Source organism: Numenius arquata, chromosome W (assembly GCF_964106895.1).
Source record: "Numenius arquata chromosome W, bNumArq3.hap1.1, whole genome shotgun sequence".
NCBI lineage: Eukaryota > Metazoa > Chordata > Aves > Charadriiformes > Scolopacidae > Numenius > Numenius arquata.
In genome coordinates, this window is record NC_133615.1 from 12276393 (window position 1) to 12290310 (window position 13918).

Below are 13918 nucleotides of genomic sequence, written 5' to 3' on the forward strand. Positions count from 1 at the left end.
TTCCATTAATATATCCTGGATTGTACAATAACAGTTATCCTGAGACAGGCTCTCACATAAACTTTCCTAATAAGCTTCACTATGCCAAAACTCCATTTCAGTGATGCCTTACACATCCCAATCTGGAAGTTAGAATCAGGTTTGTAACTCCTTTTCCAGCTTGGAAGAAAGAAGTGCTATTCATTAACATATCCACTAGATCCATCTGACTGTGCAGAAGGGGCAGGCTTTCTGCAGTCTGAGCAAAAGGTAATGAATCACAGATGTAATTCCTACAGTCAAGCGAGCTCAGAAACTGTACCTTCCATGGGCTTTTACCACATTTCCAGCTGTAACCTCCTGACCACTAATTTCTCCTTGTAGCTGATGCAGACAGCTACCTGTCTCATTTTACAGCATAGTATTACAGAGGCCCAAACACTGATTTCCTTGTGGGCATCCACAACTTCCCTGGGCAACCTGTTCCAGTGCCTCACCACCCTCGCAGTAAAGAATTTCTTTCTGGTATCTAATCTAAATCTCCCCTCTTCCAATTTAAAACCGTTACCCCTTGTCCTGTCACTACACTTCCTGACAGAGTTCCTCTCCAGCTCTCCTGTAGGCTCCCTTCAGATATTGGAAGGCTGCTATAAGGTCTCCCCGGAGCCTTCTCTTCTCCAGGCTGAACAACCCCAGCTCTCTCAGCCTGTCTTCATAGGGGAGGTGCTCCATCCCTCTGAGCATCTTCGTGGCCCTCCGCTGGACACATTCCAACAGGTCCATGTCCTTCCTGTGTTGAGGACTCCAAAGCTGGACACAGTATTCCAGGTGGGGTCTCATGAGCATAGAGTAGAGGGGTAGAATCACCTCCCGTGACCTGCTGGCCACACTTCTCTTGATGCAGCCCAGGATGCGGTTGGCTTTCTGGGCTGCCAGCGCACATTGTCGGCTCATGTTGAGCTTCTCACCCACGAGCACTCCCAAGTCCTTCTCCTCATGGCTGCCCTCCAGCCATTCTCCGCCCAACCTGTATTTGTGCCTGGGATTGCCATGTCCCAGGTGCAGGACCCTGCACTTGGCCTGGTTGAACTTCATGCAATTTGCATGAGCCCATCTCTCAAGCCTGTCCAGGTCCCTCTGGATGGCATCCCTTCCCTCCAGCGTGTCGACCGCGCCACCGAGCTTGGTGTCGTTGGCAAACTTGCTGAGGGTGCACTCAGTTCCACTGTCCATGTCCATGTCTCCGACAAAGATGTTACATAACACTGGTCCTAGTACGGACCCCTGAGGAACACCACTCGTCACTGGCCGCCAATTGGACATTGAACCATTGACCACAACCCTTTGAGTGCGGCCATCCAGCCAGTTCCTTATCCACCGAGTGGTCCATCCCTCGAATCCATGACTTTCCAATTTTGAGACCAGGATGTCATGCGGGACAGTGTCAAATGCTTTGCATAAGTCCAGGTAGATGACGTCTATTGCTCTGCCCTTGTCCACCAAGTCTGTGGCAGTATTGTAAAAGGCCACCAAATTAGTCAGGCAGGACTTGCTCTTGGTGAAGCCATGCTGGCTGTCACCAATCACCTCCTTATTTTCCATGTGCCTTAGCAGAGATTCCAGGAGGATCTGCTCCATGATCTTGCCAGGCACAGAGGTGAGGCTGACTGGCCTATAGTTCCCTGGGTCTTCCTTTTTTCCTTTTTTGAATATTGGGGTTATGTTCCCCTTTTTCCAGTCAGCGGGAACTTCACCAGATTGCCACGATTTCTCAAATATGATGGAAAGCGGCTTAGCAACTTCGTCCTCCAGCTCCCTCAGGATCCGTGGATGGATTTCATCAGGTCCCATGGACTTATGCACCTTCAGGTTCCTTAGATGGTCTCGAACCTGATCTTCTCCTACTGTGGGCAGTTCTTCATTCGCAGAGCCCTTGTTTTTGCCTTCAGTGACTTGGGCAGTGTGGTTAGAGCCCTTGCCGGTGAAGACTGAGGCAAAAAAGTTGTTCAGTAGCTCAGCCTTATTTGACACCGGGCTGATAAGCAAAAAAAGCCTTGTTGGCCTCCTTCCCAACAAAGAAAGAAATTTGGGTATTTTATTTATATAACTTGTTTAATTTTCACCCAAGTCCTAAAGCAGAGATGAACAAAAGCACACAGGAAAAGCCTTCTTCCAGAACTTTCAGCACACCAGTGCTCAGTCCCCAAAATTGACTCTTAAGCTGAGATTCAGGGAGAAAATAAATGTGGTATAATATGCAGAATAAAACTATAAGAAAATAGCAATAATAATTGTTTACATGTAAAAAAAAAGAACTTGCAGGTCCACATATAATAAAAACAGTGGTAACTTGCATTAATTCTTCATTTTCTTTTGTAAGAGAAAAATTTAATAACAAAATCAATTTTTTCTTCTTTTAATTCACCTCTTCCCTCTCAAATTCTGTTTTATCTCTTTCTTTTACCTAAAATCAGATTGCTTTTTTTACCTGGATTTCCTTGGCACTTTACATTACCTGTCAGATACATCTTCTCACCGCTGCTGTCCTCATCTGCTTCCCTACTTTCTTTTTATTATGGATTTTCCTCTCCTGTGTGTTGATTGCAGTTCCAGTCTCTCCTCCTGACATCTTATTTGGAGTTGCCTCTGTGGGACTTCCCATTTCTTCAACCCAAAAGGTCTGGAGAAACATCTGGAAGCAGGGAAGACAGTGAGCATCATTGGCCTAGCCAGATATCAGGACCCCTAATGTTGAGGAATATTAATTGTTTAGCATAAATAAGTTTTAATTACAATAAATTACTTAGGATTATAATATGGTGTGATTTGTGCTGTTTGCTTAGCTTTACTTAGCATGAGTAGCTAGATTTGCTGAAGCTTTTAGGCCATGAGAAAGGTATTCTTAGTAATTTTCCTAGCAGCTGGTTACAGTGTTGTTTAGTCTTTTAGCATGGGAAAGTGTTGGATATCACGCTGATGTTTAAGTAGTGTTTCTCCCACGTCCAGGACTCTACGGTTCTCCATGTTCTGCCAACAAGTGCAGGTGCACAAGGAATGTAAACCAGAAGATACAGAGGTTCCAACCCTCAGCTGAAACTGCAAATCAACAAGATAAGAGCCTGCCTGGACACAGAAAAATAATCCAATTAGATGTTAGAAGACCCCAGACCAAAAATCACCTTTGGACTAAAAGATACAGGGACAGTGCATGAAGGGCACATGATGTGTAGGTGTATAGATCACAAGGGTATAATTGCCCAGGGATTTCTTTGTTCAGGGTTCCTCTCTTTGGAGGCACCCAGCCCGGGCTGTTCTTGCTGCTGTACCTTCCAATTAAATTAATTATTTTATGAAATGCAATGCCTGAGACTTTGCTGCGGGAGTTTTCCATCTGGGCGGCAGCTACCACCTCCTCCTGTTCGTTTCTCATGCTCTGTGTATTTGTATAGAGGCACTTCAGCTGGCCACCTCCCCTTTTTAGAGGAGCTTGCCCTAATTCCCTTGAGGCAATTCACAGGAGTATTATAAGTAAATATAATGAATATAATTCTGAAAATAACTATAAATATATAAATTTTATATATATTATGATATAATAATATAGAAATTATATATAAATTTTGAAATCCTAAATATAAATTCTGAAATCCTAAAAAAAAAAGAACTTTCTGTAATGATTTTAAGATGATTGATAGTCCAAATTAGGAATTGTATTAACATGACATAGATTAATATTAAGTTCTTGTGGTAAACAGAAGTGCTGAAAACCATACGTGTCTACAGCTGTTCATTTCATGCTTCCTCTACTTAATTTTGACTTGAAGAACCAGGAGAAATTTAACGGTTAGGAGCAAATGGCATGAAAAGATTAAGTTCAGAAGCACATGTTTCTTGTGGACTAAAACTATCCTCTTTTGCATTCTTCTTACCTAACTATATTTTAAGTTTCTTTCATATAGTGCATGAAACTCAGGAAGTACAAATTTCTTGTTTCACAAGGCCTTGTAACCTTTTTACAGCTCTTTGCTCTTGCTTAGTGAGATAATACATTCTACCTTTTAAAAGTACATTCTACCTTTTTAAAGTACATCATTCCCCCCTTTGAGACTATGAGACTTCTTTCTATAGTTCTCATATGTCTCACTATTTCTTTTCATCAACATTATGTAGCTTCCAACAGTAGCTTGTACAATGTTTCTTAGTGCAACTAAAAGCAATGCAAATCATGATTATGAGGATTACAATTGCAACTATAGTTTGAAGCACAGGTAGTAAATGCTAAACTAATCAATGTCACACGTATAACTTTCATTTTAACAATGTTAGACTAATAACACTGTCTAATAATATAAGAATAACAATACAACAGCTAACAGAATAAGTATTCCCAAACTGTCACTTAGGGAAATCCTATCTCCCAGATACAGTTCATCAAGGGTCTCTGGTTATTCGGAGTTGAAGCTCTCCTGTCGCTGTAGAGGTCCATTTATCCTGATCTCACTCTGGCACTTTCTTTACTCTGGTCTAATGGATCCAAGAGCCAATCCCATTCACCTTTACTGCAGTGTAGGTCTTTAGTAGCACAGTATAAGGTCCTTTCCACCTTTCTTTCAGTGGTTCATCTTTCCCGGTTTGTATGTAGACTGTGTCCCCTGGTTGGAATGGGTGTACTGGAGTGTCCAAGTCAAGTGGAGTCTTCTGGTTCAGGTACCTATGCAGGGAGGATAAATTGTGTGAGAGAGAAATCAAATGCTCTTTAATCACAGCCTGTCCCTTTATATGCATTTGATCTCCCTTGGTAGTTAAATAATTGGTTGGATATGGTTTTCCATACAGAATCTCAAAGGGATTCACACCTTCCCTGACTCTGGGTGTAATTTGTACCCTCATTAATGCTATGGGTAGAACATCTACCCATTTCACTTGGGTTTTCTGACACCTTGGAAATCTGTCTTTTTGGGGTTTGGTTCATTCTTTCTACTTTGCCGCTAGACTGTGACCTCTAAGGAATATGTAAATCCCATTTAATGTCTAGAAATCAGGAAACTCCCTGTACTATTTCTGCAATAAAATGGGGTCCATTATCAGAGGAAATACCTTCTGGAAAACCAAACCTAGGGATGATTTCTTTCAATAAGATTCTAATTACTTCCCTTGCTTTGTTGGTACAATAGGGGAAAGCCTCTGGCCAACCAGAAAAGGTATCTACCATTACCAATAAATATGTTACACCTTGGCAATTCTGTAAAATCTATTTGCCAGTATTCCCCAGGAGTTACCCCTTGTTTTAAGACTTCTCCCATGATCTTCTTTGCAAATTTCAGGTTATTTGCGCAACAGATAGTACACTTTTTGATTATTATATCTGCTAAGCTTTGCATTCTTGGTCCAATGACGTATCTTTTGTCAATTAAGACCAACGCATTGGCTCCCGAGTGTGTTTCTTGGTGCAGTCTCTTGAGAAGAACTTCCATCATCTTTTCAGAGATTAATAATTGTTTCAGTGGTGTTACCCACCAACCCTGATCATTTTTTGAACAATCTAATAATTCTGCCAATTGATTTTCCTTCTCGGTGCATTGCGGGGGTAATAATTCTAAATCAGGTCCTGGAATCAGTGCTCCTTCAAATTTTGATTCCTTTGGTGCCGCTTCTTTTGCTAGCTGGTCTGCTTTTCGGTTTCCCTTTGTGATTTCACTGTTCCCTTTCTGATGAGCTTTACAATGCATTATCACCTATCAGGCTCCCAGGATGATGTCACCGGCAGGCACTGGGTCTCATGGTTTCAGCCGAATTTACCAAAACCAGACCAACAGATGGCCCTTCCCCCCCACCCCCCCAAAAGAGGAGAGAGGAGAGAAGGAGATAAGGAGATTTAGAAGTTTAGAATGAACTAAACTACTTTAATGAAGAATTAATATTAAAATAAAATAAAGAAGAAAATAATGAAATAGATACAATATATACAAAACCGTATCAAGCTCCCAGGATGACAGTCACATCACCGGCAGGCACTGGGGAAGTCCCAGACAGGACTCAGCGACAGATGGGAACTGGATTCCAGCTCTGGAGTCAGGAACACAGGGATTGGGATCAAAGGCAAATGAACAGACAGGGTCCTCTTTGGACGTTGGCCATTGAAGAAAAGATGACTGACCCTTTGATCCCTCAGCTTTTATACTGAGCATGGGGCAGATGGGATGGAATACCCTGTTGGTCAGGTTTGGGTCACCTCTCCTGTCTGCTCCTCCCTACAGGTGTGACCCCTCTACGCTTTTCTGTTTCTGATCCTCCAACGGGGCAAATAAAATTAGCTGACCTTGGTTGTTATAGCAATAAGTATAAGCAAGAGCCTCTCTGCACACTATTCCTTGGCATGAAGTACAAACATTGGTCTTATCACTCTGAGAACGAGCAGTTTTCTCCACAATATGCTGTTAATTTCAGAGAGTTAGAAGAGGCTTAGCTAAGATGTAAAATTACTGAACAGACAGTTGGTTCTGTTTTACCTCAAACAGGGACAAGTGTATATATTAAAAGCTTGAACCATGTAACTGTGCTGAAAATCCCATAGCTAGAGGTCGATGTTCATAAAAGAGACAGAGGAGTCCTGCAAAAACTTTATTTGAATAAAGGGAGAGTCCACTGGAGCATTCCCCTGTGGGGTCTCTCAATTTTCCGGATGATGCAGCCTCCATTTTATCCTAATTCCCCAGCCGCACATAACCCTCTTCCTTTCCCCATTGGCTGAGATACTTGGAAGGTACAGACTTCCTGATCCGCCTATTACATAAAAGTTGAACTTTTGTGGTTTTTCAATTGTCTGACTTCTGCATTTTCAGTTACTTCCCCTATTTTTCAGTTATCTTACTCCTGCATTTTCAATTAACTTTCCTATTTTATTTGGTTATCTCACTCCTGCAATTTCAGTTAGCTTCCCTTTTTGTGAATACACTCTTATCCATATTTTATCACCTGTTTGTGAAGACACTCTTATCCCTATCTTATCATAACCATGTCCAATATATTATTTCCTGATGTTTAGGAGGAGAAAAAATCTCATGTTAACATAAAGTATGTTGGTGCTTAATCCAAAACATTAAGCAAAGAAATTCAAATAGAATGGAAATCCAGTGTCAGTTTACATTTCTGACCCAGTCCATAGATTCGTATTACTTTTGTTATGTGTGCAGCTGAACAATGTGAAAAGTACAGCTTTCCAACTGCTAAAATGGCCTTCACTAGAAAAGATGTATGCTGAAAGGTATTTATGTGTTTTCATATTAAATCTTCTTGCTGCACTCTGTCTGTTCTCCCCACATCCAGGTAGTTCCAAACTGGGAAATACTGAAAGAAATCTGTATTCTTTTTTCCACTTACCATTCTGTTTTTTATGGTGTAAGGTAGAGTCCCTAATTTGGATGTATTTGTAGAAAAATTTACCAAACCAGACTGCCTGCAAATCAAAACCACCCTGTACCTACAGAATATTTTATATCTATTGTTTCCTAGAGAAACACATAGATCATTGAATTAAAATTTAGAAGATAGTAAAAAGTTAATAATCTGTTCCAAATGGTGTACCCACTAAATTTGCTTACATTCTTATATAAATTCAAAGTTTTATGTATGAATTTGGTACGAGTGGAAATCAAAATTACCCAAATCCATTCGAATATCTCATCACCAAGTTAAAGGCTTATTTTCCCTTTTGTCATTCAAAATATTTGCATGTATTATATGATGTGAAACAAAATATGGAGAAAACCTCCATCTTGGAGTTTCATAAAGTCTGTTGGGAAGAAATCTATTCTGAAATATGGGAGATCACAGATCAAACCCCCCTTGTAACAGTCAGGGCAACTCAGGGCGTGAAGTTGGATCCCTGAAGTCCAGAAACATATGCCCAGTGCTGGGCTAGATTTTTTTGGAAGGGAGAAAAAAAACCTCTCATTTTGTCAGGTATATCCCCATGTGAATTTAACCCTTAGTTTCCAATTTCATTTTTCTTTTTATTAAAAAGGTATAGAAGTTAAATACTTAATTGGTCTGAGCCTTTTCTTTATTTCCACTTTACTGAAAATGAAATAATTTCTGCATTGAATTGGCATCTGTTTCTAATTGCTTTAGTGGGCAAACAATAATTTATATTGCATGCAGTTGGCTGGGGCTTTCGGTGTTGAATGGGATCACTCAGCCAAAGCGGTTTCTGAGCACAAAAGGTGAAATGCAGAGAGTTGTCATTCAACTCAGTTTCGTCTCTCACCTTGACAGATCATTAGCACAGAATCACAGAATGATATGGGATTGGAAGGGACCTCTGGAGATCATCTAGTCCAACCCCCTGCCAAAGCAGGTCCACCCAGAGCAGGTTGCACAGGAACGTGTCCAGGCGGGGTTTGAATGTCTCCAGAGACAGAGACTCCACCACCTCCCTGGGCAGCCTGTTCCAGGGCTCTGCCACCCTCACAGGGAAGAAGTTCCTCCTCATGTTTAGGTGGAGCTTCTTGTATTCAAGTTTGTGCCCATTTCCTCTTGTCCTGTCACTGGGCACCACTGAAAAAAGACTGGCCCCATCCTCTTGACACCCACCCTTTAAGTATTTGTAGGCTTTGATCAGATCCCCCCTCAGCCTTCTCTTCTCCAGACTAAAAAGACCCAAGTCCCTCAGCCTCTCCTCTTAAGAGAGATGCTCCAGGCCCCTAATCATCTTTGTAGCCCTCTGCTGTACCCTCTCCAGCAGTTCCCTGTCCTTCTTGAACTGGGGAGCCCAGAACCGGACACAGTGCTCCAGATGGGGCCTCACCAGGGCAGAGTAGAGGGGGAGGATGACCTCTCTCGACCTGCTGGTCACACTCTTCCTGATGCACCCCAGGATGCCATTGGCCGCCTTGGCCACAAGGACACATTGTTTGCTCATGGTCATCCTATTGTCCACCAGGACTCCCAGGTCTTTCTCCTCAGAGGTGCTCTCCAGCAGGTCAGCCCCCAGCCTATACTGGTGCATGGGGTTATTCCTCCCCAGGTGCAGCACCCTACACTTGCCTTTGTTGAAGTACATCAGGTTCCTCTCTGCCCAACTCTCCAGCCTGTCCAGGTCTCGCTATATGGCGGCACAGCCTTCTGGGGTGTCAGCCACCCCTCCCAGTTTTGTGTCATCAGCAAACTTGCTGAGGGTACATTCCATCCCCTCATCCAGGTCACTGATGAATATATTGACGAGGACTGGACCTAGTACTGACCCCTGGGGAACACCACTTGTTATGGACCTCCAACTAGATTCTGTGCCCCTAATCACGACCCTATCTATGCAGAGATGATCTTGAGGAGCTGCGGAAATGGCTCAGCCCGAGGTTGCCTCCACGCTGCATCACAATAAAAACCGAGCGCCGAATGGAGCCTTGAATACTCTCTTAACAAACAAAATGTCCTGAGTTCCATTCCACCACTATTCAGTAACTTTGTATACTAGACATCACAAAATCAGCAATACAAACTAAGAGGCCATTGCACCAACCAGAGATAAACATTCCAGATAGTGTAATCCACTCAGGCATAATCCCGCATACCCATCGAATCAGGAAATATAAACCACAAGGTTTGAGAATAAAAATAGGGAGTCTTCCAACAATGCAGCTGGCCTGTAGGAGATTCTTCCCCCCTTGTCCAGAATGCTGTACAGGGTAACTTCCCAGGGATTGAGCGACCTTACCTGAGAGAGAGGGTAAGTGATTAAGAAACATACATATGGTGTTTGGCATGCTTTAAGATCGTGATTAGTGCACTCTTTTAAGGTATTAATATCTAGCGCGCTTGTGGTTTGTGTTAGTACTTTTCAGGATCACTTGTAGGTTGTAATAGTGTATTCTGTGATTTGCTTTTTAAATTGCAATAGTGCATTTTCCATTGTACCCATAGAACCTGCAATAGTGGCGTATTGGACCTGTGAGTAAAGTCCAAATAAATTGTTAATTTGAGCCTCTCAGTGAAGTCTTTTTCTCTCCGCCACAGGTGTGACCTGAGAATATCCTCCTTTAGAGAGGACAATTGGACAATTGGAGTGGTGCAGGGGGATGGGGAATGGGAGTTGCGGTCAGTTCATCATGTATTATCTCTGCTGCTCCTTCCTCTTCACACACTTCCTCTGTTCCATCTTGGGGTCCCACCCATGGGAGACAGTCTGTCATGATTTTCTCCAATGTGGGTCCTTTCCATAGGAGACAGTCCTTCAGGAATGGACTGCTCCAGCATGGGTCCCCAACAGGGTCACAGGTCCTTCCAGGAGCCTGCTCCAGCACAGGCTCTCCACAGGGTCACAGCCTCCTTCAGGGCACATCCACCTGCTCCACCGTGGTCCTCCATGGGCTGCAGGGCGACAACCTGCTTCACCATGGTCTTCACCAGGGACTGAAGGGGAATCTCTGCTCTGGTGGCTGAAGCACCTCCTCCCCCTCCTTCTTCACTGATCTTGGTGTCTACAGAGTTGCTGCTCTCACATATTCTCACTTCTCTCTCTCAGCTGCTATTATGCAGCAGTTTTCTTTCCCTTCTTAAATATGTTATCACAGAGATGCTACCACTGTCACCGATTGGCTCAGCCTTGGCCAGCAGCAGGTCCATCTTGGAGCCAGCTGGAACTGGCTCTATTGGACATGGGGGCATCTTCTCACAGAAGCCACTCCTGTAGCCCCACCACCAAAACCTTGCCATGTAAACCAAATACACCAGTCTAAATCAGAGCCCACTAGAATTAATGGAAGGGTTCCCATTAGTTTCAATCTATATTTTTCAAGCCCTAACAGACCTCTTGCTGTTCCACAGTTAAGCATTAGTAAGGGACAATGAACATGCCAATCATGCAAGTTTTGCGTGTGTGCATGTGGTAAGATTTCTAGGAGGTTAAAGACTGCTTTCATTAGGGTAATTTTTATGTAGAATTTCATAATATTTAAGACCATCTGTGGTATTTTACTTACTGCTTCTGCTATCGTAGCATAAAAACAAGCTAAGGTGATTTGAAGGAGTCTGCAGTGTTTATTGATAGAAAAGTGATTTTTGAACCATTTGGGTTTTCTTTCTTTTCTATTTACTGGGCATCATGTAAGTAAATGTTTTAAATTCTGATAATAGTGTTAAATGATTTACATTAGAACGGAAGCTGTGATGTGCAAAACCGTCGATTAATTTTAATGGAAGCAGTTAGGCGAATTATACTGATAAGCTAGGGATAAGAGTGTCTCCACAAACAGGGAAGTTAACTGAAATTGCAGGAGTGAGATAACTGAAAAATAGGGGAAGTAACTGAAAATGCAAAAGTTAGACAATTGAAAAACTGAAAAAGTTAAACTTCTATGTAATAGGCAGCTCAGGAAGTCTGTGCCTTCCAAGTATCTCAGCCAATGGGGAAAGGAAGAGGGTTACATGCGGCTGGGGAATTAGGATAAAATGGAGGCTGCATCCTCTGGCAATTTGAGAGACCCCACAGGGGAATGCCCCAGTGGACTCTCCCTTTATTCAAATTAAGTCTTTGCAGGACTCCTCTGTCTCCTTTGTGAACATCGACCTCTGGCTATGGGATTTTCTGCACAATACTATTACCATTTTTCTGACAATATATAGAAGCTGGTGAATACAATAGGGATTTATTGGATGATTAAACCAGTATGTTGATTTTAAAGACAATAATGAACATACTAGAAAATTCTCTCTGTTTGGGTTTTAGTTTGCCAGTCCCAGACTTCTGAGGCAGGGAGGCCACCTTACTATGAAAATAATACTGGTTATTGTTTGTTGCTTTTAAATTCTAGTGGAAGTCGCCCGTGTGGCTTTTCCACAGTGTTTGGTTCAACTATTAAGCAGAATTCTACTCTGTAACATATATTTGTTCACTCCTTTGTAGTAAAAACATTTTTACAAAGCAAAGAAACTTTTTTTGAATCACTCATAATGTGAGTATAATCTCAGCAGAATAAAAAAAAAATTATTGAACACCTAATTTATCCCCTTGTGACTTGTCATTGCCAAGTGACACTAACTTTGAAAGCTTGTCTTCCTGGAGTGACAGTCTTCAGTGAGTTCACAATCTTTATGCACAAGATTGTATTCTTTTAAATGTAGTATCTTTTTTGGACATATGCATAAGTGCCACTTCATTCCCTAAAGCTGAGAAATGACCTTACTGAGAGCACTAGATTCTGCAGTTCAGTAGTTTCTTGTCTTCTGGCTATGTGACGAAACCTTGCTACAGCTGTGTTCTTTGCTCTGAATGCGTAACTGATAGAATCCTGTAATGGGTACATCGTCACACCTAGAGCTCATTATATGTCTCTCCAGCCTGCATTAGCAGAGATATGTCTGAAAATATGAGCATTCCCAATGATCCTCCTGAGAATCTTTGCAAACAAACAGGACTTTATTGCAACACTGTCCTAGTAGTAATTGTTGCTTATGTGGTGCCTACCAACAAAATGAAATATCCTTTATCACACAGGGGTAAGAACAGCAGGGGACCAGAAGCTCAGAAGTGTTCTAGCTGTTCTGATAGCAACAAGCTGAGAAGCTATTAAAAGAAGGTTTTACAAAGTGATAGAATACAATGGAGATATTCCATGAAACATCTTCAGTGACTGAAAAAAAAAAAAATGGCATGTAATTGAATTTGAGGATGTAGCCAAGTTATATTTGTTCAGAGAATGCAGTCTACTGCAGTTGGAACATGACTGTTACTGGCAAAAGCAGATGAAGAATTTCCCAGGTAAGTAATTTTATGTCTCATCTACAGTTTCAGCATGTTTGAGTTTTTCTTACTGTGGATACATACTGTGTAGTAGTGCCATTTGGCATTGTAGATGATGTCTAGTCAGGTCAGGTAGAGACTGTAGCCATATTGAATATACTAATGACTACCAAGATGATGTGGTATCACAGAATCACAGAATGATATGGGATTGGAAGGGACCTCTGGAGATCATCTAGTCCAACCCCACTGCCAAAGCAGGTCCACCCAGAGCAGGTTGCACAGGAATGTGTCCAGGCGGGTTTTGAATGTCTCCAGAGACAGAGACTCTACCACCTCTCTGGGCAGCCTGTTCCAGGGCTCTGCCACTCTCAAAGGAAAGAAGTTCCTCCTCATGTTTAGATGGAACTTCTTATGTTCAAGTTTGTGCCCGTTACCTCTTGTCCTGTCACTGGGCACCACTGAAAAAAGACTGGCCCCCATGGTGCAGCAGGACAGCTATGACATAGTCGCAATCACGGAAATGTGGTGGGATGACGGTCACGACTGGAATACTGCAATGAGCGGCTATAAGCTCTTCAGAAGGAATAGGCAAGGAAAGAGAGGCAGGGGTGTGGCTCTGTACACTCGGGAGTGTTTTGACTGTATAGAGCTAGATTCCAGTGATGATAAAGTTGAGTGTTTATTGGTAAGGATGAAGGGGAAGGCTAACAAGGGTGATTTTGTGCTGGGAGTCTGCTATAGACCACCCAACCAGGATGAGCAGGCTGATGAAGTATTCTATAAGCAGCTGGCTGAAGTCTCGCAATCACCAGCCCTTGTTCTGGTTGGGGACTTCAACCTTCCAGATATCTGCTGGAAATATAACACAGCAGAGAGAAGGCAGGCTAGGAGGTTCCTCGAGTGTATGGAAGATAACTTCCTGACACAACTGGTAGGAGAGCCTACCAGGGGAGGCGCCTCGCTAGACCTACTTTTCACAAACAGAGAAGGACTAGTGGGAGATGTAGAGGTTGGAGGCTGTCTTGGTCTTAGCGATCATGAAATGGTCAAGTTTTCAATTCTTAGTGAGGTAAGGAAGGGGGTTAGCAAAACCTCCACCTTGGACTTCCAGAGGGCGGGCTTTAGCCTGTTCAGAACCCTGGTTGGAAGGGTCCCTTGGGAGATAATCCTGCGGGGCAAAGGGTTCCAGGAAGGCTGGAC